Source organism: Mus musculus, chromosome 8 (genome assembly GCF_000001635.26).
Source record: "Mus musculus strain C57BL/6J chromosome 8, GRCm38.p6 C57BL/6J".
Taxonomy (NCBI): Eukaryota; Metazoa; Chordata; class Mammalia; order Rodentia; family Muridae; genus Mus; species Mus musculus.
Genome location: NC_000074.6, coordinates 121413859 through 121437448, shown reverse-complemented (window position 1 = coordinate 121437448; position 23590 = coordinate 121413859). Strand labels below are relative to the sequence as shown.

The 23590-nt window shown below is 49.8% G+C and overlaps 1 long non-coding RNA gene across 3 annotated transcripts; it reads right to left on the bottom strand.

Annotated features, from left to right (window-relative positions):
* Positions 1–7536: 7536 nt before the first annotated feature.
* On the bottom strand, positions 7537–18822 carry Gm26747. Of its 3 annotated transcripts, none has more exons than XR_879271.1 (4): positions 18751–18822; positions 15829–16038; positions 9561–10734; positions 7537–8268 (listed from the first exon to the last, which is right to left on the bottom strand). It is a non-coding gene; the product is annotated as a predicted gene, 26747 (long non-coding RNA). The 3 variants fall into 3 exon arrangements; XR_388125.1 differs by lacking the exon at positions 18751–18822 and having other exon boundaries at positions 7537–7881; positions 8171–8268; positions 15829–16464; XR_388124.1 differs by lacking the exon at positions 18751–18822 and having other exon boundaries at positions 15829–16464.
* Positions 18823–23590: the final 4768 nt, after the last annotated feature.

Here is a 23590-nt window from a genome sequence, read left to right as displayed (position 1 = left end):
AACCAGGGCTTCTGCCACTACGACTTTCCTGTGTCAGCATTGCTGTCCACACTTGGCAAAGCCAGATCTCTCAGCCTGCCCATGGATACCCAGCCCAGGGTCAAGCACCGTGATGGGTCACCCCAGAAGAGGGCAACAGCTGGTCTCTAGGCAGGGTCAAACTATCCTTGGCTTCTATACCTTGAGCTGGGCATGCCCACCTGTCGCCTCAGCTGATGCCTTTGGCTACTCTGCGGACATCAGCTTGGTCTCCTGATTCTCGCTCTGTCATTCACTAGCTGTGGAACCTGGGCATCAGTATCACCCGCCCATGTCTCTGGTTCCTCATCTGTAAAGTGGGGACAGAACAGTATTATGCAGGGCTGTAATGAGAAGCAGATGAGCTCTCTATGCCATGCTCATAGGAAACACTTGTGGTTTGTTTATTATGGTTGTCACAGCAATGCTTGACACTAGCTTAGTGCTGGAAAACAGCACAAGGTTTCAAAGTATCCTTAATGAGCAGGCTTTCTGTGATCGATTAGTAATGTCTGTTGGGAACAAAGCCAGGAAAGGGTGAGCGGTAAGAACTCACATTCCTGAAAGGAGGTTCCTCCTTCGGACTAGTGAGTCTCCTAGAGAGGCAGTTGGAGTCGACTCACCAGCACTTTGGATGCTGGGAATGGGAAACAAGGGTAATTTTATATCCCAGCTTCTTGCTTTGGTGTTTTAATCAGGCTTTCTGTGATCGATTACTAATGTCTGATGGGAAGCACACTGCAGCTCCTTCCCCTCTCCTCACCCCTGCCCTGTCCCCAGCTCTCTCCTCTTTGGAAATCCTATTTCATTTCATCCAGCTCTGTTTCCTCTCTGGCCCTGGGGCTGGCTCCTCACTCTGCACTCAGCCTTGCACATCTCACCACACAGTGCTGCAGGTGAGGCCCAGATTCAGCACCGTGCGAGCTCCACAGCAGGCCCGTATTGGTTCATGGTGGCCGCACTCATCACAGAATGTTCTAGAGCAGCTCAAGAGCAACTCAGCTATGTTCCCACTCTTCTCATTTTGGACTGGGTGTCTTCTAGGTAGTGTCAGAGACTCTGGGAGGAAGCAAGCTGCAGGGAGGGGCAAGGTTTCTTTCAGGAACGTTTTTGGATCAGCGCCTTCCTCCATCCTCAGTATTGTCATGAATTTGACAAGAACGATAAGTTGGCCGACATCAGGACCTGTGGGCTGTGAGGCGTGGAACCCTAAACATAGTGGAATGTTCTAGATATACATTTTGTGCCTCCAGTGATAAAGGAAGCAACAGCTGATTTTCCTCCAACATGGCACTGGGCAGACATGGGGGAAGGTGCATGCCCGGATTGATGGCTCTGAACCCCGCTTCTGAAGCCCACACCTGTACCTACTCACAGGGCTGTGTGACCATGGACCAGTCGCTTGACGTCTCTGTTTGTCTTTGTCTACAAACTGTAATAATAAGAGCCTTCCTCTGGACTGCCGTGAACATAGCAGGTGCTCATGCAAAGATGACAAAGTAAGCCGAGTGTGAAGGTGCATGCCTTTAATCCCAGCACTTGGGAGGCAGAGGCAGGCGGATTTCTGAGTTCAAGGCCAGCCTGGTCTACAGAGTGAGTTCTAGGACAGCCAGGGCTACACAGAGAAACCCTGTCTCAAAAAAACCAAAAAAAAAAAAAAAAAAAAAAAAAAAAGATGGACAAAGTAGTTGCTCAGTAACTGCTTCAAAAAGGCACCAAGTACCAAGTACCCCACTTTGAGGACACCGGGGCCAGTGAGAACTGGCCATTTTCACTTCTGGGGGGTGTCCTCTTCCCTGTGGCCTCAAACTGCTCTCCATACGGTTCATGGAGGTTTCTTTCTCCAGCCTCCATCCGTCAAAACCAAGTCCCTCTTCAATTCTAGAAAAAAAAACAAGGAAATTGTTCGCGTAGAGGCCGTGTTTGCCAGGGTCTTTAACCTCCTTCACCTTCCTGAGTGTTCTGGGTCCCTTCAGTGGCAGGAGACTTCACACTTGGTGGCTCTGAGGACATCAGGCTGGCAGAACTGAGGTGCCAAGGGTTTTTTGTTGTTATTTTGTTTATTTTGTTTGTTTGTTTTTTTTTTTTTCTCATCATGGGGAACCAGGTGGCCAACGGACATCAAAGGTTAGGACTGTGTGTCAGGGGTCAGGACACCCTTGTCTGTGTGTGGATGGAACCAGTATGAACTGGGGCTGGTAGCTTAAAGCCGGTGAGTGACTTGGGGTGCACACAGCCCAGTCAAGGCTCCTTCACTCTAGGCCTGGATGGAGTGATTCCTCACGGCCCACGACAAGTGCAATGTGCTCAGTCATTGAGGAGGGGCCGCAGTTACCTTCAGCCAAGGTCACCCTGCTGGCTGAGGACTCCAGACAGGGTCTTACCACCACCCAGGTTGGCCCGTTACAAGGATAATCAACTGCAACTGATGCCAAGAACGATCTTGCAATCCAGGTTGGCCTCAAACTCACGGCAATCCTCCTGCCTCAGCCTCTTGAGTACTGGGATCAAAGGCATGGCCTACCACTCCCAGTTTAGAAGCAGATCTTTTAAAACCATCAGTCGAGGCTCTGACTAAAGCTGGCAGACCCTCAGGTTGTCCCAACCGTGAGGCACCAACCCTGCCTTTCTCATTACCATCTGACAAACACATTCCTTCCCAAGGCTGTTTGGGGGTCACTGTCACAAGCAGCTAGCTATCTCTGGCTGTCTGCACTCGGGGGACACTTTTGAGGTGAACTCATGCTGGCCGTGGCAGGTCTAACTCACAGGTCTGTTCCTCTTGGGACTGCAATTCCATGCAGGCCACACAGGGCCTCTGCAGAGATGAGGAGGGCGAGAAGCTTCAGCCTAGGGCCCGATTGCCGTGGAGCTGGGAGAAACAGGAGCGAGACTCTGGATTCCTGGGCTCCTGACTTTTGGGCCTTTAGCCCTGGCTTCAGGAGAATAACTTTTGGCACCCTGACCCCCCAGCTTAAGGCAGTCCCAGCAGTCACTGCTCCAAGATGGAAGATCTTGGTGCCAACATCACTAAGTGATATCACTTCCCCTTGGCTGGGACCAAATTCCTCTCCTCCCTGACTGAGTGAGTTTGCTTCGCCTCCCTTCGGTGGCTTCATTTCCTGTTAGCCTCCTTCTGAAGAGTGGGCAGAGGCTGTGGGACTGCACGGGCTTCTGGGCTGGAGAATGGGCTGACTTTCGTTTTCTCAGAGGCTCTGAGTGTAGCAGAATGCTCGGGAGCTCGGGCTAGACAGACCTGGGTTCAAACTCTGTGCTCTGGGTGCGCAGTCTCAGGCTTCCTTTCTGTAAAATGGGACCAGAACTCCTGTGGCTAGGGTTTGTGGCAGGAAGAAGGCATGTGGTGGGTGCCTCTTACATTGTGATTTCCATCGTTGAAGTAGTCATATGAATATTTAGGGCAATGCAGTGCGTATCACCACATGCCCTGGTAGTATTTACTTTATTAATGATAAGTGGGGTGTTCTGGGGTGAGCTGTGGGGCTCACCCCACTTTTGAGGCTGATTTTCTTGGGTAGAGAGACCCAGAAGGGTGAAGGACATTTTGTTTTGTAAGAGAAGAGCTGCTGGCCACAGGCACATGGAGCCTGAAGGGAGGGTGTGGCGGGCAGGTCCACGGGAGATCTTGCTGGGAGTGTTTTCCTTCCATCCATCTCTCTGAGACATTCTCTTGCCAGCCGGGTGTTGGGAAGGCGGCGGGAACAATAGAACTCGTTGTCCTTACTCTCTGCTGGGTGGACAGAGCTCGCTCAGCGCTCAGCTCAGCGTGTAATCTTCGAGGCATGCAGAGCCTGCGGGCGGCCGGGGAGGTGGGTTAGTCGCTCTCTGGGTCGGGGAATTAGAAACAGATTGCTGAATGGGACAGAATATCCAGGGTGGGCCCTCTCTGGCCTGTACCGTACACTAGCCAGTCTTTCTCCAGGGGTGTCGCAGAAGGCACCTGGTGGCCCCAGCTGTATGGACAGAGGGGAGAGGCTTAAGGATAAGGTGACTTAGTTAGGCTAGACTCACAAGGTGGGTCTCGGAGCTCACCAGTATGACAGCCCCTTTCTAGAAGCGGCTACCCACCGAGGCAGGGTTGGGGTCTCCAGTCGTCAGACCCCAGTGAGGCCAGTGAAGAGGAAGAGGCAAGGGCTGTGTCAGGCTCCCACCTAGAGACTGCGACTGTGACATCTGTTGGTCTCAGCGCCCTGTGCTAGGGAGGCCAACATCAGGTGTGACCCGAGCAAGGGAAGGAGGGAAGAAGCCACACCCTGAGAGGGAAGGAAGGGTCAGACCGCTGGCACTGGGATGATTAGAGCTCAGTCTCAGAGCGAGTTGGAGGTGAGGTGCGGGGTCTTCCTCCCAGAGTCAGCAGACGTGCGCTCTTCCTGCTTTACGCACTCGTGCTGCCTGGATGGCCGTCCAGTTTCCTTTGCTTGAAGCTTTGCGTGGTTCCAGTGAGCACGGCCTCCTACAGAGTCTGTACCTTGCCACGTCTTACTAGCTCTTACTGGCCTTCGTTTCTTCATCTGTGAACTGGGCTCTCTGTTCCTAAATTGCAAGCTCTGTGTGCAGAGTGGAGTCCCTGGTGCCCAGATCCTCACAACCTGCCACCTTAGGCCAGCAGGTGGGGCAAGTTGTGAGGAGGGCCAGAGCCAGGGCAAGGGTTGTGGGGATCAGGGACTCTGATGACCCCAACTAACTGAGCTCAAGCTCCTGCCACCCTGACTACTCACCATAAAGGACTGACGAATAAGAAGAAGAAGAAGGGAGAGGAGGAGGAGGAGGAAGAGGAGGAGGAGGAGGAAGAAGAAGAGGAGGAGGGAGAGGAAGAAGAAGAAGAAGAAGAAGAAGAAGAAGAAGAAGAAGAAGAAGGAGAAAGAAGAAGAAGAAGAAGAAGAAGAAGAAGAAGAAGAAGAAGAAGAAGAAGAAGAAGAAGAAGAAGAAGAGGAAGAAGAAGAAGAAGAAGAGGAAAGCCCTCTTTAAATCGCTTTGGTCAGAGTATTTTATCACAATAACAGAAACTAAGTCACCATCTTTGACTTGGAATCTGGCACTGGCACTGAAGGCAGCTACCAGGATCTCGTTCCTTCCACCCACACCCAACACTGGCTTCCTGGCTGGGTTCAGGCTGTGACAAGCCAGGAACCCTGCACTTTTCTGGATAGATGTTTTCCTTCAGTAAATCCTGTGCACGCTCTGTGCGCACACACACCTCAGAGTATGCGTGCGCAAAACAGCACGCAGAACCCCTTTCAAATCTAAAGATGCTGGGGCAGTCAGAAGCCACTTACAATGGGGAATCCATGAATTCCCAAACCCTTGAAAGGAAGGGCCTTGCACGGTCTAGAAAAAGCCACACACAGGACACAGAAGTGGGACCTAATGAGCAGAGAGAGTCTTTCCCCAGCTCCTGATGGAAGAGTGCTGGGCTCCTGCCTCTCCTTCAGAGTTGAGGGAGACGTGAATTCACTGAACCATGGCCCCAGCACAACCACAGCCCGTGTGCTCTGGACAAACACAAAAGTGTTTGGAGTATGGCGGGGAGGTGTTCTGGCTGAGAGGGTGGGGTGCTCTACAGCTCTTGGCCAGAGTCACGATGGATTGGAGCCTCATCCCTGCCTCTCACCAGGGCCTAACCTTGACCATGAGCTGCACTCTAGTGGAGGCGGCCTGGTCCCCTGCAGGAATGTGGGGCTTGGTAGAGAAGCTGAGGCCCTGGGCACGCAGAGAGAATTCCAGTGCGCACTCCTGTCAGCCTGGTCTTGGAAGGCAGCTGGTTACTTTGGCCCACGCCCAGTTCTGGCTCTCCGCTCTGCTTTGCCCTCTACCCCCAACTTTCCTCTTTCTTTCGGAAGAAAAAAAATGTCCTAATCAGAGAGAGGCCTGAAGTCATGGCTGAGTGAGACTGAAGAAGTGGCTCTGTTTGCTGGTTCTAACAGGCTCTGAGCCTGGGGTCCCTGCCTCCTGTCTCTCTTACGCACAGCTGGTACCAGCGTCTTCTTCCTTTTCCCTGGTAGGTTGATGTGAGGTGAAGCTGACCCTTATTTTACATATGGATCCTTGTGTGGTGACCCAGGTCAGGGTGGAGATCTCTCTCTTGCCTCCTGGGGATCTCCAGTCACCTCTCTTGATCAGTGACCTTTCCTACAGTGGGTGGCTGTGACTCGGGTCACTGTACGGTCCTCTCCTTTTGTCCTTGTTAGGGTGACTATTGCTGCGACAAAGCACCATGACCAAAAAACAAGTTGGGGAGGAAAGGGTTTATTCAGCTTACACTTCCATACTGCTGTTTATCACCAAAGGAAGCCAGGGTTGGAACTTAAGCAGGCCTGGAACCTGGAGGCAGGAGCTGATGCAGAGGCCATGGAGGGATACTGCTTACTGGCTTTCTCACCATAGCTTGCTCAGCCTGCTTTCTTATAGAATCCAGGGCCATCTGCCCAGAAATGGCACCACCCACATTGGGCAGGACCCTCCCCCATCCATCACTAATTACGAAAATTCCCCACAGCCATATCTTATGGGGGGCATTTGCCCAATTGAGGCTCCCTCTTCTCTGATGACTCTAGCTTGTGTCGAGTTGACAGAACTAGCCAGCATCCCTGTTGTCTGTCTCCTTGAGTCATCTTTTCTCATTTAATTTTAAAGCACAAAATTATTTAGCCTTTCAGAACTCCCTGTCTATGAGGGGTACTTTGATTACGTCACCCCATGATCTGCTTATCCCCTCCTCTTGCAAGGGTCTCCCCCACTTTCATGTCTTTTCTCTCTCTCATGGCCTTAGTATTTAATCTGGGGTGGGGAGGTGGTATGAATGGGTGGAGCTTACTCACTTGAGCAAAAGAAACTTACCAGTGGTCACGCCCCCTCCTTCAGCAGCCAATAACTGCCTAGAGATTCTCAGAGAGGGGTGGGGCCTCACAAGTTCTTCCTTCGTCCATGATTGACAAGTCCAGTCTTACGGCCAGGTAAGCCCAGCCACTGAGAGCTTGAGGGTCAAGGCCACATCACATCAGGAAGACAGCATTCACGACCCTTCCTATGGCTCTTACATTCTTTCTGCGGCCTCTTCAGCGACGGTCCCTAAGTTGTGGAGGAGTCAACAGAATGTAATAGCTGGCCTCTTCATCGATGAGGAATTAGAAGCCCAGAAACTCGTGTTAAGAAACGTCATCTTATTTATTTGTTTGTTTGTTTTTCGAGACAGGGTTCCCTGGCTGTCCCAGAACTCACTTTGTAGACCAGGCTGGCCTCGAACTCAGAAATCCACGCCACCCGAGAGAGAGAGAGAGAGAGAGAGAGAGAGAGAGAGAGAGAGAGAGCGCCGGGCAGTGGTGGCCCACGCCTTTAATCCCAGCACTCGGGAGGCAGAGGCAGGCAGATTTCTGAGTTTGAGGTCAACCTGGTCTACCTAGTGAGTTCCAGGACAGCCAGGGCTACACAGAGAAACCCTGTCTCAAACAAAAACAAAAACAAAAAACAAAAAACAAAAAACAAAAAAACAAAAAAACAAAAACAAAAACAAAAACAAAAACAAACAAACAAACAAAAACAAAAAAGAAAAAAAAGAAGTCAGGTTGGGGCTCAAACCAGAGCTACTGGCTCAGGCCTGAAGTGCCTAACACCAAAGTGGCCCACCCTGGCAGGAGCTGCAGATGTATAAGTCCCTGGGGAGTAAGGCATGGGAGGTATGTCTGCAAAAGGGTCTCTCTTCTTCTTCTTCTTGGCAGAGAATGTCCATCTTGTTTGCAAAGGGTTTCCACACTTGCCACCTGCTCTGTCTCCCGCTCCCGCTGTGCCCTCGTGGCCACTGGGAGCTCTGACAGCTTTGCCAGTGTCCCATGGATTCTTGGGGTATCTCTGGGGATTGTCAAAAAATCCTCTGTAAGCCTATGACAAAGAGCTCTGAGTGTGCAACATGGTGCTCACTGCTGCAGGGAATGGGGAGCTGTGCTGACATCAGGAGTCCCACTATGTCAAGCCAGGAGGTGTGTGGGGCTGTGGGGCAGCCAGCCTGCTGAGCCAGCTGACCACAGGCCAGGGCAAGACAGCATCTCCACCCCCCCAGAGGTCCCAGGGCCCCCAAGTTCCTGTGAGGACTCAGATGACTTTTCAGAGCCCTAGCTGAGTCTCAGGGGTATTAGCTCACCTTGGCGTTTTCTCCTGTTCAAAACTGAGGCCCCTTATCTGAGGCCGAGGCCGAGGCCCTGGGGCCGGATCTGTTTCACAATTTGGAATCTGTCAGATCTGAGAACAGTAAATCAATGCTTATGCTGTATACTATTAAGAGCACCCTGGGGCTGTGCCAGGGTACGAATGAGCCACTTCTGCCAGACACTCTACAGAGGATGTGCAACACATATGTAATGACAATGTTACTCTCTATTTATAATAAAGTTTCCTTATCAATAACACCTTAACCCGTTCTTCATATTTGTACAAAACTAGCATTTTGTTGCCAGTAGACACTGACATGTTCTATGTGACAATTTGTTTGTTGTAATTATTATATTCATCATAGAATGATGTGTTGCTGGTCACAGTGTCTGACACCTGTAATCTCAGCACCCAGGAAGCTGAGGCAGGGGGATCACTGCAAGTTCAAGGCCAGTTTAGGCCTTGGAGACAGTAAGATTCTGTCTCAAAAACTAATTTATATTTAAAAGAAATGGGGAGGGAGAGATTGGTAAGATGGCTCTGGGGATAAGAGCGTGTATTGCTTTTGCAGAGGACCCAGGTTCAGTTCTCAGCCCCTATGCTAGGTGGCTCACAACCACCTGTAACTCTAGCTTCAGAGGATCTAGCATCTTCTTTGGGCCTCTCTGAATTCCTACATACATATGTGATTACACACACATACACACACACACACACAGAGAGGCATACAATACACATAGTAGCATAAATATAAATAAAATAAATCATTTACAATGTCTTTTTAGTTAATATTTTAATTGTGTGCTGTATATGGAAATGTATGTGTGTGTGTGCTCGTACATGCATGTGTGTGTATTCATGTGTATGTGTGTGCATGTCTGTGAGCATGCCTGTGCATTTGTGTGTATGTGTGTGCATATGTGTGTGTGTGTACACCTGTGCCTGTGCACAGGCTGGAGAGGAAGACACTAGTGTCCCACTCTGTCACTCTTTACCTTATTCCCTTGAGATAGGCTCTCTTATTGAGCCTGGAGTTAGGGTGGCTGTCAGCAGACCCCAGGTATCCTTCCACCTCCCCCCTAATATGTGGGTGCCAGAATTTGAACTCAGGTCCTCCTGCTTGTGTAGCAAACACTCTTAGTCATCTTTCCAGCCCCATGTGTTCATTTTTATATAGAACATTCAATGCTAATTATACACGAACATTTCACCTGCTTCTAAAGAAGTTTGGAAACATAACTATATCAAAGGCCTCTCTCTGCCTCAGAACTGGTTTCAGCAGGATCGGCTCACAGGTGATGACCTGAAATCCTCACTTTCAAGTAGAAATCTTGACAAATTAGAAAAATAAAATTTAAGGACCAAAGAAGAGACAAACCTACCAGACCCTGTAGACAGTCAGATCAGACTCTTCTGCTTGATAGTGAATGTGACCCCAGTGTTGGGAGGGATGGCATGTGTCAGGGAGATTTCTCCCGCGGTGTTTGAGTACATGCACCTCAGACAGCAAGGGCAGTAAGGACTAAAGAGAAGATGCCTTCCGAGCACGGCTTGGTGATCTAGTGGGGTCACTGCCAGCAGTGTGGTTGAAAATGCCCCAAAGCCACAAAGATGGGGTACCTGCAGCCAACCTTCCAGCTCCTGCCCACGTGAGCACCTCCAGAGCTCACACACTGCTGCGGAGGACGGCTGGCGGGGGTGGCCGGAGTCTCAGGTTGAGGGTCTGAGGACCATCCCCAGCACTCTTCTAGGAGGGAGTTATCAGGCCCAGCCTTTTGGGGGCATCTCCTGTGGGTATTCACAACTACTTTGGTTTCATGGTGTCGATGGCCACAACAGACCTAGAGGACAGAACTCCACAGGAGAATAGGTGCTTCCTGAGCCCAGAACGCCCTAGATGGTGCCCCGTGGGCATCAGCTCATTCAGTCCTTTGTAGTGTTGCGAGTTGGTCCCAACACTTCTCCGACATTACAGATGAACATACAGAGTCCAAGGACTTTGGTGGGGCTCACACTGCAACATTTCCACCTGTGCATTCCCGCTGAGAAGCCCATCCTGTGCACAGTGGATTCCCATGGGTCCTATCGGGGCAGGGACACAGGATGTCATCTTTGGGGCCGTGAGAGAAAGTAGAGCAGGAAAGGAGATCTAAGAGGGGACCAGGAACACACCGTGTGCCAGTGAGCAGGTCATCGGTGAGCATCGGGCCACTGTGTAGCACAGTTGTGTTCTGCCCAGGGCTTTGGAAGCTCCTGTGGTCCTCTGCCCCACCCAGCTCTTCACAGGAGACTGGTTGTATAGTCGCTTCTCTCACCTCTTTGGCTCACAGTTGGAGGATGAAGGCCACCATGGTGGCAGGAGCTTGAGGCAGCTGGCCGCGCAGGAAAGAGAGAGAGAGGTGCGAGCCAGGGCTCTTTATTAGCTCTGAACCCCAGTCTATGACGTGGTGTTGTTTACATTCAAGGTAGGAGAGTGTCATGGTGGACTGAGAGCTGAGGGTGGGATCTTCAGCAGAGGATGTTGTCAGGGTTTGAGGTAGGATCTGTGGGAGGCACCTGGAAATGGACACTGAACATTAGAAGTTAACTTGTTTTGGATGCAACAAACAAACAAACAAACAACCCCTCCCCCCCAAAAAACACATTAAGATTGGGCAGCCATGGGTGTAGAGGCAGGTGGATTTCTGAGTTCGAGACCAGCCTGGTCTACAGAGTGAGTTCCAGGATAACACTGTCTCGAAAAACCAAACCAAACCAAATAAAATAAAATAAAATAAAATAAAATAAGATAAAGGGAACGTGTTATAGATGACAAGCCAGCAGGATGGTACAGCTCAGAACCCACGCTCCTTCTTCATGCTTGACTTCTATTCAAGGAGGTACAGGGTGTGCTGGTGACTGCAGGGCGTATAGCCCTAGCTCAAGCCTCCCTATGCTGTCTCCTCCCTGTCTGTGACCCTATGTTCTTCAGTGTCCCCGAAGTGGGAAGGCTATTTATCCCAGTGGACTGCGGGTCACTGTCAGAGCCTTCCTCTTGGGCCAGCCGAGATGTTTCTTTTGTCTTCACTTGGAACGCATCTGTGGTGAGCTCCCTGGGTTCGACCCCATCATTCATCAGTCTCCCAAGTCAGAGCAGCGAGCCCCAGATAGCCTCTTATCTTTACTTCCCAGCGCAAGGACCAGACCGTGCGTCACCGTGTCTCCGTGGGGCCTGAGGCTAGGCTCTCATGCATGCATGAACTTTGTGGTACTGACTGTGAATATTTCGTCCATGTTTTATGGAGGGGTGCTCCACGGCACATAGGACGAGTGAGGTAGCTGGAATATGCCACGGGTCCTCAGTAATGTGACTTCCGTAGAGGATAATCTGCATTGTGGGGGCTTGCAGAGAGGCCTGGGTTTATGGGCCTCCGATGGCTGGGTGAGGTTTCCACCTCCCCCCTGGAAAATGGACGCATTTTGGGTGGAAATACCTTTTGAAAGCTTTGCTTCGTTTTCAGATATAGAAGTGGAAAGTGGTTAGATTTCATCAGAGAAGCGTAGCTTTGAGTACTGGACTCTCAGACACAGTGTCTCTGTTTATAAAATAAACAGTACAAAGATGAAGGGGAGAATGAATTTTAATAGATCGCTGGCTGGACGGGCAAGCAGCGCCCTTTGGGTCTCATTACTATGTAGAAAGAGGAAACTTAAAGCCGCTATCTTGGGAAAACAGGGGCGGTTCCTAGGTGGCCGCCCTCCCAAGATGATCCCGCAGCAGCTTTGAAAAACATTCTTTTTTTTTTTTTCGTTTGGAGACAGGGTCTGGTCTGTAGCCCAAGCTGGCCTCAAACTGATGATCCTCTTGCCTCGGCCTCCTGAGTGCTGGGATGGTGGCCGGTGCCCAGATCCGTGGCAACTGCTTTTTTAGGTTGTAGCACGAGGATCTGATTTCTGGGATCCCGAGGTCAGGCAGCTCACTGTGCAATGCGGTTCTCTTTGGACTACAGACTTGCTCTTCAGTGACCGTGTCCTCATCTTTAAAGAGAAGAAGGTGGTGATAGGAAGTGGGGGGGGGGGGTAAGAGGCACACCCGGGTCAAACCCTAGAGGGAGGCTCCACTTTCTCCTCCTCCATCTCTCCTCATCTCTCTCTGTCTTTTTGTTGTTGGCCCATCTATTCCGTTTTCGGGTACCTTCTTGGGACGCTGTGTCTCAGTTTCCTCTTCTTGAAAACGTGTGCATCTGTTTTCTTCTCTGACTCAAACCCTTGTAGAGGAAGTGCCCACTTTAGCCACTAGTTTTAGAGGGCCAGTTGGTTCTGGGGTGGCTGAGACCCCTCCCATATTCAAAGACGACCCCCCCCCCCCCAGCGAGAATAGGACAGGAAGTGGGCGTGGCTGTGACCCTCAAGGCCTGCCCCCAGCAACCTAGTTCCTCTAGCTACAGCGATGCTCTGCCTCCTAAAAAGTTTCCACAACCTCCAAGACAGCGCCCCCTGCTGGTGACGAAGCATTTCTTACACGTGAGCCCGTGAGGACTTTTCGAATCCGGATGGCATGACTGTTGCGAACCACATGTTGAGTGTGAATTAAAACAAACGCTCCTCCCCTAAGTAGTGGGCTTCCCCCCCCCCCAGGGTATTTTATCGAAACAGAGATAAAAACTAGGACACTCGCCATTTTAGCAAATAGCCTGGTCTGAAGAACAGGCATGGTAGTGAAAAGCAGAACCGGATGTTTCCTAGCCCGTCATGCCCATTTCTTTCTCCCGCATGGTTTCCTGCTTTCTTTCTTCCTGAAAGAGGGTGTTGCTCTGTTGCCCTGGCTGGCTCAGTACTCTGTAACTCAGGCTAGCCTCAAACTCTTGGTCCTCCCACCTCAGCTGGCTGAGCGCTGGGACCACAGCCCAGTGCTGCGCACAGCCTTTGCTGCCTTTCAGAAGGTGCGTCACCTGCTCCTCGCTGAACCCCCGACGGCAACACCCTCTGATTCAGCTGCTTCTGCACTGACGGCTGGGGCTGAAGTACTGGTAGCACCCAGAGCTGGGCTTCTTGAGGGACAAAAATCACAAGTTGGAGAGGAAAACAGGGCAACGGAGGCTGGGCAGGGCGGGGACAGTTCCTGCTGGCTGGCTACCAAGCATTGAACGCTGTTGCTCTGTGATTTCCAGGGGGGGGGTTGCATTTTAATTAATTTGCCTTGAAATTAGCATGCCCCGATTTCCCTTGATCCAGACCCAAACTTGCAGGCATATCTTGTTGCAACGAAATACTTTCATAAACCTGGAAAACACGGCACAGGAGACAGGAGTAGAGGAGAGGGGAGAGACTCAAGGAGGGGGCTTCTCTTTTTATGTTCTTGTGCACAGCCTTGAAGATACATTTGTAGGTGACATATTCTTGACTGGCAGCCAGTAAGGGGGGGGCACCCTCTGAGTATGAGGGTCTGTTCCTCTACTTTATATAGGTTGGGAGACAAGATGGCTCAGTGGGTAAAGTGCTATGCTTACAAGTGTAAGAGCCAGAGATGGGGTGTGGGTGTAGTGGGGTAGAAGGGGGATGGTAGAAGAACGGGGGGTGGGGGGGCAGACACGGATACAGGGGACTGGTCAGGCAGCATAACCTAAATGGAGAATTCCAGACCATGGAACCCATACATGCCTTCAACATGTACTGACGACCTGCCTCATTTCATAACAGGCCATTGGCTGACGAAGGTCCCATGAGTGACTCAAAGGATGTACGTAATTCTGCTAGAACAGCGATAGTGAGAAAGTCAGGCAAGCCCTAGCGATCATGGAAATGCAGAGAGATGGGAGCTCAAGGTGCGATGTGTCACGGGCTGAGAAGAAAGCCACCAGGAGGACCGAGGATGGCTTTTGATGGAGGAACGGTGGAGACTGTACCATAAGCTGCCCCACAGGTAAGGCACATGTGGGGCCAGGTGTGCTCCGAGTTGACTTCCTGCTCACACACGGGTGTGAGAAAGTGGATGATTGGCAGGTATTTTCCCAGGCGACCCGGGAACGTGGCCCCCCTCCTCCACCTGAGCTCAGATATAATGTTATAAGGTTTGTCTTAGTCCCGCCTCCCCCCCCTCCGCCATTGCTTTAATAAAATTTGCTGAAAACAAAACAAAATAACAACAATAACAACAACCACCAACAACCTAAGGGAGAAAGAGTTTGTTTGGCTTATAGTTCAAGGGTACAATTTGTCACGAGGGGAGGCCAAGGCAGCAGGAGCTTGAGGCAGCTGGTCACATGGCGTCCCCAATCAGGAAGCAGAGAGCAAAGAAAGCAAATAGTGTCCAGTTGTCCTTCCTCCAATCTATACAGCCCAGGGTGCCCTGCTCAGAGAATGGTCCTAGCTGCAATTAAATGGATCTTCCTACATCAATTAAAATAATCAGGATACCGCCTCACAGGTGTGCCTGGAGGCAGGCCTTCCAGGTGATTTTATTGCTATTTATTTATTTAATGTGTATGGGTGTTATGTCTGCATATCTGTGTACCGCATGATGCAGTCCCCAAGAAAGTCAGAAGAAGACATTGGATCCCCTGGAACTGGAGTTACAGATGGTAGTGAGCCACAAGTGGGTGCTGAGAACTGAACCCTGGTCCTCTGGAAGAACAGCTGGTATTCTTAAACACCAAGCCATGTCTCCAGCCTTCTTGTGATTCTAGCTTCTGTTCAATTGACTACACTAACCACAAGGTACATACATTAAAAAAACAAATCTAGCCGGGCAGTGGTGGTGCATGCCTTTAATCCCAGCACTTGGGAGGCAGAGGCAGGCAGATTTCTGAGTTTGAGGCCAGCCTGGTCTACAGAGTTCCAGGATAGCCAGAGCTACACAGAGAAACCCTGTCATGAAAAAAACCAAACCAAACCAAACCAAACCAAACCAAACCAAACCAAAAAAACAAAACAAAACAAAAACCAAACCAAAAAACAAATCAATTGCAGTTTAACATGCAATGGCCTGTAAAGTAAAACTAAGAAGAAAGTTCTGGAATACCCTAAAGTGTAAATCCCTTAGAAGAACAGTTAACTAAACAGATCCAGGGGCCAGTGTGCCCTCCCCTGCCCCCAAGACCTCAGTACCCTGGAGGCTGAGGCGGAAGGGTTAGGGTGAATTTGAGGCCAGTTTGAACTTTATGGTGAGTTCTGTGCCAGCCTGGGTTACAGAGTATGACCCTCTTTTGGGAGGTGCAAAGTATGTGTTTTGAAAAATAAACCTTTCTGAAAGGCATCAGAGAGCTTTCTTCTAGCATGTCAAAGTGCTGGTAGCTCCTAGCCCCACCACCAAAGGCCCCCTCCAGGATTCAGGATGGCATCCCTACTCTCCCATTTGTCCATTTATGTTTTGTTCAAAACTAAGAGCGGAGCAGAAGTTAAAAGCACAATTATTCAATATGCTTGCTTTACTTGAAATACTTTTTTTATTCATTCTGAGTTGGTTCCTGGAGGTTGGCACTGCTGGGCCATCCCCTCTCCTTTCCCCCCATCAATTGCAAGAGTCACAAGTTGGCCGGCCATACTCTACTCTGTCAGCAAAGGTTTTGCTTTTTAAGATTTTCCCATAACGTTACCTAAATTGTAATTCCTTTTCAAATTAGTCCTTACCCCAGCTGGAGGACTTGGCATGACTAGAGTCCCCACACTTACCCATGTCACCTCTTTGCCCACATTCATGCTGGTTTGTTCTTGAATTTTCTTGTCCCTGAGGATGACACAGAGCGACAGATTCTCCAGGGAGCAAGGTTTCTCTGAAGCAAATTGTTTCTGTCACAGTTTGTTGAATGAATCATTGGAGACTTCAATCCGGGAGGTTTGGGCTGGTTCTTTTTAGGAGGAATGGAGTCAAAACGTCCCGGCCTAAAGGGCCCCAGGGGCACATAGACCAGCCTCAGCAAGGCAGCCAGGGACACTCCACTTCCTCAGCCACAAAATGGGGGTGAGATGCAGTTCTTGGCTGAGGGGAGAGTCTGGAGGCAGCCACAGCTGCGGTAACCCAATGCTCATCTGAACACAGCAAACACTGTAAGGCTTCGGACATAATTGTGCAATTGTATGTACTGTGTTTGTACAGCGCAGAGCGATTCTTGTTCAGCACAGGCCCCGCCCCCAGTTATGACAGTGTTTACCTTGGTTGTCACTCTCTGAGGACTTACTGCCTGTTAGTTATTCTTGAAAGCTCCTTTTTTTGTGGTTATCCTTTTTTGTCTTCCCAACAGTGTGTGTGTGAGTGTGTGAGAGTGTGTATATGTATGTGTGAATGTGTGTAAGTGTATATATGTGAGTGTGTGCGAATGTGTGTGTGACTGTGTATGTGAGTGTGTATATGTGAATGTGTGAGTGTGTGTTAATATGTCTATGAGTGTATAAGTGTGAGTGTGTGAGTGTGTATAATGTGTGTGTTTATGTGAGTGCATGTGAATTTGTGAGTGTGTGTGTGTGAATGTGTCTATGAGTGTATAAGTGTGAGTGTGTATAATGTGTGTGAGTGTGTATATGTGAGTGTGTGTGAATGTGTATGTGAGTATGTGAATGTGTACGAGTGCGTAAGTATGTATGTATGAGAATGTGAGTATGTGAATGTGTATGTGTGAGTGTGTGTGTGTGTATGAGAATGTGAGTATGTGAATGTGTGAGTGTGTGAGTGTGTAAGTGTGTGTATGTGTGAGTGTATGAATGTGTGTGTTCCCACGGGTTCGGCTGTACACCTGTGTGTTACGCTTCTTCCTCCAATACAGTCCACCTTATTTTTGAGACAGGGTCCCTGAATCTGAACCTGGAGCTCATTGAGTCTGCTAGATAGACTGGTCAGTGAGCCTCAGGCATCCTCCTGCTTCTGCCTCCCCAACCCTGTGGTTACAGGTGTACAGATGGGCTTGGCTTTTCTCTTGTTAAAAAAATAAGATGTGGTGATGGTAATGGTGATGGTGGTGGTGGTGGTGGTGATGGTGATGGTAATGGTGGTGGTGATGGTGGTGGTGGTGGTGGTGGTGGTGATGATGGTAATGGTGGTGGTGGTGGTGATGGTGGTGGTGGTAGTGATGGTGATGGTGGTGGTGGTGGTGATGGTGGTGGTGGTAGTGATGGTGGTGGTGGTGGTGGTGGTGATGGTGGTAGTGATGGTGATGGTGGTAGTGATGGTGATGATGGTGGTGGTGGTGGTGATGGTGATGGTGATGCATGTGCTGGGGATGGAACCCGAAGCCGCATGCATGCTTGGTAAACACGCTACCATTATGCTGTATTTTCTGCTCTTGCCTTTTCCCAACCCCCCCCCCCCCCCGGCATGGTCTCTGGGGATCCAACACAGGTCCTCACGAGTATGCAGTACACACTTATCAACTGAGCCATCTCCCTAAGCCTCCAGAAACTTCTGTAGCACCTTCGTAGCCTTCAGAGGCTCAGAGAGGACAGGCGAACTTGTCAAGGTCACACAGCTGGTAACTTGGCTCAAGTCTGTGTGGCTTGAAGGCCATCTGCAAAGCCTATATGGGTGGTGACACTGGTTTTGTGTCACCCAGACCTGTGTCACACCCAGGTGGATGTGAGCCAGGCCAGCAGAGGCTGCAAGCAACTCTGTGAAGGGGCAGGGACTTTAGGCTGCATCCAAGGGCCTGGCAGGCTCTGCAGCAGGAGGAAGGAGATGTCTGGAGCCTCTATCAAGGTTCTCACTGGTAGGGGTGAGGCCTTTTGCAGGTTGTAGGGTAACCCTGCAGCATGGGGTGAGGAAGGGAATCACACATGGCTTTGCACTGGGGTGCTTGTGAGCTGCCAGGCTACCTTCTTTGGGTATATTTGGGTCTGAGTCCCCCGCCAGCATCATGGTTCTCCCCAGACTCTGTACAGAGGTCACAAAGTGGGGAATGGATCTTTGAGATTTCTTCCATTTTTAAATAGGGATACTATGTCGGGTTGAGGGGCCTTCCCCAGACCCCTGTAGTCTGAAGACTGCAGAATGGGTTGGTTTTCTTGCCACACCGCCTTGGATTCCAGCATCCTGGCATCTGTGTCGTTCCCCTGGTCACTCGCAGTCCGTCTGTGCGGCTGTCAAGTTCCCTCTGCCCAGAGCACACTCTGGGCAGTTCCCTCCTGGCCATTAGAGGTGGACTGTAGGAACTGGGGTTAGAACCTAGGCCTCGGGGCTAGAGAGATGGCTCAGTGGTTAAGAGCACTGACCGCTCTTCCAGAGGTCCCAAGTTCAATACCCAGCAACCACATGGTGGATCACAACCATCTGTAATGGGATCTGATGCCTTCTTTTGGTGCCTCTGAAGAGAGCAATGATAGAAGAAAGAAAGAGAGAAAGGAAGGAAGGGAGGAAGGAAGGAAGGAAGGAAGGAAGGAAGGAAGGAAGGAAGGAAGGAAGGAAGAACCCAGGCCTCCCTCCCTCTGAAATCCAGATGCCCTGTAGAATCTCACTCCCACCCCCAAGCCATGATCTCTTCCAGCAATGTCTGGTGTCCTCTCTCTCTCTCTCTCTCTCTCTCTCTCTCTCTCTCTCTCTCTCTCTCCAGCTCCCAGCCTGCCCACCTTTCCCTGCTCTGGGCTCTCTGGGGTCTTTCCTTAGCCTACCTCTCATCTCCTTCTGGCCACTGGCTGACAGGCTCTTGGATTCTTCCTGCAAACAACCCTGTGATGGCTCTCTCTACTCCAAATTACCTGTCCTCACCAGAGCTCAAAGGTCGTCAGTGTGCCACGGTCCGTGTAGAGCATGGCAAATGCTTGATTAAGAACAGGTTTACCCAAGGGTCTAAGGTTGTGACACTCCGTAACTGACTCCCCCTGTAGTTTTACTTAGGGGGGCTGTGCTTGCTTTAGCACCCCAGCAGGGCCGTAGTTCTGGGAACCGATCTGTTCACAAATGTGTGGAGATGGGAATTTTGAGATGATGCCTTGGCTGGCTTCTGTTTCCAACAATGCCTGGGGTGATGATGGGTGGAGAGACTGGCCAGCTCCCCCACTCTTTTCCTTCCCAACCCCAGGAAAGAGGCTGTGGGCCAGGGGAGTGTGTGGATTCAGTGCTGGACAGGGGATCTTATGTCTGGCCTCTGTTGACTTCACTAGAGCCGAGCTCTGCCAACTGATAAGGTCAGAGCGAGGTCACGCCCAGGGTCAGATGCCCGAGGGGAAGTGGTTGTTACACATGTACTCTGACTTCAGAGCCAGGGCCTGGCTGCCACTTGCTGGTTTGATATAGCCATGGTGGGCCTGTGAGATTGACTATTGATGAGCTACCCAAAGCTCCCCTACTCTTGAAATGACCTTGGTTCTGTCCTGGATCAGGACTGTTTTCTCTTATCCAAACAAAAGGAAGACGAGGCAGTGGCCACAGGGCAGTCAGAACTGATAAGAAGATATGGGGGACAGCCCTGGAAGCTTGCCTGCTTCTTGACCAGCAGGCTCTGACTGGGTTCTAGGACTCTGGCAAAGTCAGTCCATTGGAATGTGGTCTAGAATCCCATTGGTCCTGGCATAGAACAGTGTCCAGGTCCAGAGAAGGACCTGGTGAGATCCACAAGTGCCCAGAAACCAACAAGTAGGCACCAGAGACAGGGTAGCTTGGACCTAGCCTTGATTTCTTTTGGCTGCCACGGACCCGAAAATTGAATTAGACAGAGCAAACACTGGGATGCATTTGACTACAATGAAGAGAATCTGAGATGTCCTTAGGAATGTTCTAGCAAAACCAGAACTTAGACATGTCAGGCACACCTCTGGACAAAGTCCCTGCCACCTGGATTTCTAGCTGTCACTCACTCTTGGTGCTTTGGCCAAGTACCTCCCATTTGAACACAGGGGGAAAAAAGCCACCTTTGGTGACTGGCAGGGCAGCTGCTGCCCGAGAGTAATTATGAAAACATGATTTCACCCTCTCTGTCCTTCTTAGGCCAAGCAGGGAGCTAATGGAAATAACCCCGAGGAGACAGAGTGAGGCTGCTTAAGGCACACATGACAGACAGAGCACCCGGCCTGCATCCTAGCTGGAGCCAGGAACCCCATGTCGTCCTGTGACTCTGGAGGAATCTTCATTCCTCAGCCTAGCTCCAGGGAAGCTATTTCCACATTTCCTGCTCCTCAAACCTGACGACAGGGCTAGGGAGTTGGTTCAGCCAGTGAAGTGCTTGCCATGCAGCCTGAGGGACCTGAGTTCAATCCCCAGCACCGGTGTTGAGAATTAAGGGTGGTTGTGCCAGCTTATAGCCCCAGTGCTGGGGGAGGGGCTGAGGAGTCTTGGTCAACAAGTACAGTCAAATACACGAGCGCCAGGTCCCAGTGAGACACTGCACCAGCTCGGTCTGTGTGTCAGCTTGACACAAGCTAGAGTCATCAGAGAGGAAGGAGCCTCGGTTGAGAAAAAGCATCCAATGGTAATGCATTTCCTTCATTAGTGATCAGTGGGAGAGGGTCCAGCCCATGGTGGGTGGTGGCATCCCTGGGCTGCTGGTCCTGGGCTCTACAAGACTGAGCAAGCCATGTGGGGTGGAGCAAGCCAGTAAGCAACACCCTTCAGGGTCTTGCCCTGTGTGAGTTCCTGTCCTGACTTCTTTCAATGATGAGCAGCAGTGTGGACGTGGAACACCAGATTTGTTAACCCATTGTGGCCTGGAGAGGAAAATAATCACAGCACACCGCATAGAGCAGAGCATCCCACACCCAGAGATGGTCAGGCGGCCCTACTTTACCTTCTGAGCCCCTCTCTCGTTCATGGCTTTCAGCTGAAGACAGGTCACTGTCGCGGGACAGGAATAGTCACAGAGCAAGGCTCTCTGGATGTTGGCATTATCAGAATGGGGTTTAGAAGGAGTCCCATGGTAAGGCTTGATTGGAAATGCTGGGAGGTGTTCACCGTAAGGCGAATGGAGATTTGAAGAAAAGCTCATGCTAGTGGGATGAGGATCAAGGTCGGTGTGCTGCGAACAGATCCGCTCGCCCCAATCCCCAGGGAGGGAACAGTCAGGACAACAGCAAATGGAAGAGAGCAGCTGGAGCCAAGGGGTTGGTAGTACAGTCTAACACATGAGACTCTGGGATCCCAGAAGAGAGGAAGGGAGCAGAGAAATAAAAGATAGATAGACCGACAGACAGATAGACATGTAGATAGATGATAGATAGATAAATGATAGACAGATAGGCAGGCAGACAGATAGATATATAGAAAATAGATGATAGACAGACAACATATAGATATGTGTGTATGTGATGTAGATAGATATATAGAAAATAGATGATAGACAGACAACATATAGATATGTAGATATGTGATGATAGACATATAGATAGATGATAGGTAGATAGATGATAGAGAGATAGGTAGACAGATAGATGATAGATAGGTGGATAGAGAGACAGACAGATGATAGATAGATGAGGCAGAAAAATAGTTAATGAGCTAATGACCAAGACATAGCAATGTAATGAATGAACCCCTGGGAAGCTAGCTCATGGCCAAAGTGCTTGTGTAAATGTGAGGCTCACAGCTCAGGTCTCTGGAACCCACCAACAGGTGGAGTGGGCATGGCAGCCCACCTGCAGCCTCAGGGTGGGAGGTGGAACCAGGATTCCCCAGAACAAGCAGAAAAGCAAGACAACTGAAACTGTCAAATTATGGGTTCAGTGAAAGATTTGTCTCAGAATATAAGGTGGACAGTGACTGAAAAAGACACCTCTGTATCCACATACACACAATGTGAACACACACATGCACACATACACACAAACACACAAACACATACATATATGCACAACACAGATACACACAAATGCATACATACATACACATATATACATACACAACACACATACACACAAATACATGCATACATATATAAACATACACACATACATACATACACACATATGTATACGCACACATATACACAAGTACATACACACCACATACTCACAGAAGCACACACATATACACACACATGCACACACACATATATACACACAAGCATACACACTACATACACACATATACATACACAGACATATACAAACATACACACATGTACACACACATATATACACATAGACACATACATACAAGCATACACATCACATATACACACCACGTACACATACACACATGCACACATATACACACATGTACATGCACATATATATATACACATACACACATACAAGCACATACATACACACACAACCCCCCCAAATATTAAATTAAACCCCTAAGAAAAAAAGCATCTAAGATGAGTTAACCCTGAGAAGAATAAATAGTTTGTATGCTGCATACAAAATAGTTAAATTTGAAAGCAGAAAGTAATAAGATAAAATTCTTCAAGGCAACCAGGTAAGGACTCAGTACCTGAAGGGGCTCCAAGGCAGAGCTGCAGAGGAGCCTCTCCAGGAATGACATGAGCCCTGACACACGGCAGGGCTCCCTTCATGGTGTCGACAGAGAGAATAAAGTCCTTTCAGCCAGGAACTCTCTCCCCAGTGAGAAACACCTTTCAAGAAGAAAGACAAGCGTATTTCTCCAGGCAAGTGAAACCCATGGAACTTGCTGCCAGCGAGGCTTGCCCTACTAGACAAACTGAGCTTATTAAGGAAGCAGTGAGCGAGAGGCGAAGTCCTGGGCGCGTGGAGCAAAGTGGAAAGAAAGTGCTGAATGTGGTAGGAACGGAGAGGAACAGGGTTTGTTTTTCTTCTGTTTAACTTCTCGAAAAATACGTGACAGCCTAAAGCAAAGCTGTTTACAATGCGTGCTGTGTTTACACCGTGTGTAAGAGTAAAATATACAGGACAACAAGAGCCAGGGTCCCTCCAGGGATGAGTGGGGAATGAGTGTGAGATTACTGCCTGTTCTGGAACTCTGTCACAACACTCAAAACCAGACCACGATCAAATCAAGATGTGGACTGCCAACCGCGGGGAAACCACTGGCTTTGTGAATGACGTATAAACACAACCGTTTCTCCCACATTAAGAAGAACCAAACACATGTCCAGATGCCCAGGCACCACCTGACTGCTCTGCCGCCTCTGAAGTGGGATCCTTTAGAGGTGCCCACATCCACCTTTGCTGTCACCCTCCCCCAGACCCTTTACCCAATTCTGTCACTTGTTGACATTGTCTGTCACCAGAAACTGGGTATCCATATACATCTGGATACATCTTGGGCTGAACTGCAGAATGCCAGGGCCTTCGCCGCCACCTGTAGCTGTCATTTCGCATGCTGCGGCTCTCCTTACTGAATCCTCAGGCCCTTGTGAGCTCAGCTGTAGTGACTTTAGGCATTCTATAAGACCTGGGTCTCTTGTTAGGCACAGGAGACAGCTGGAAGAAGCCATACTTCCCAAATCTACCTGGTCACAAGACTTTTAAATTTCTTTTATCTTATTTTTAAAATTATACGTGTGTGTGTGTGTGTGTGTGTGTGTGTGTGTGT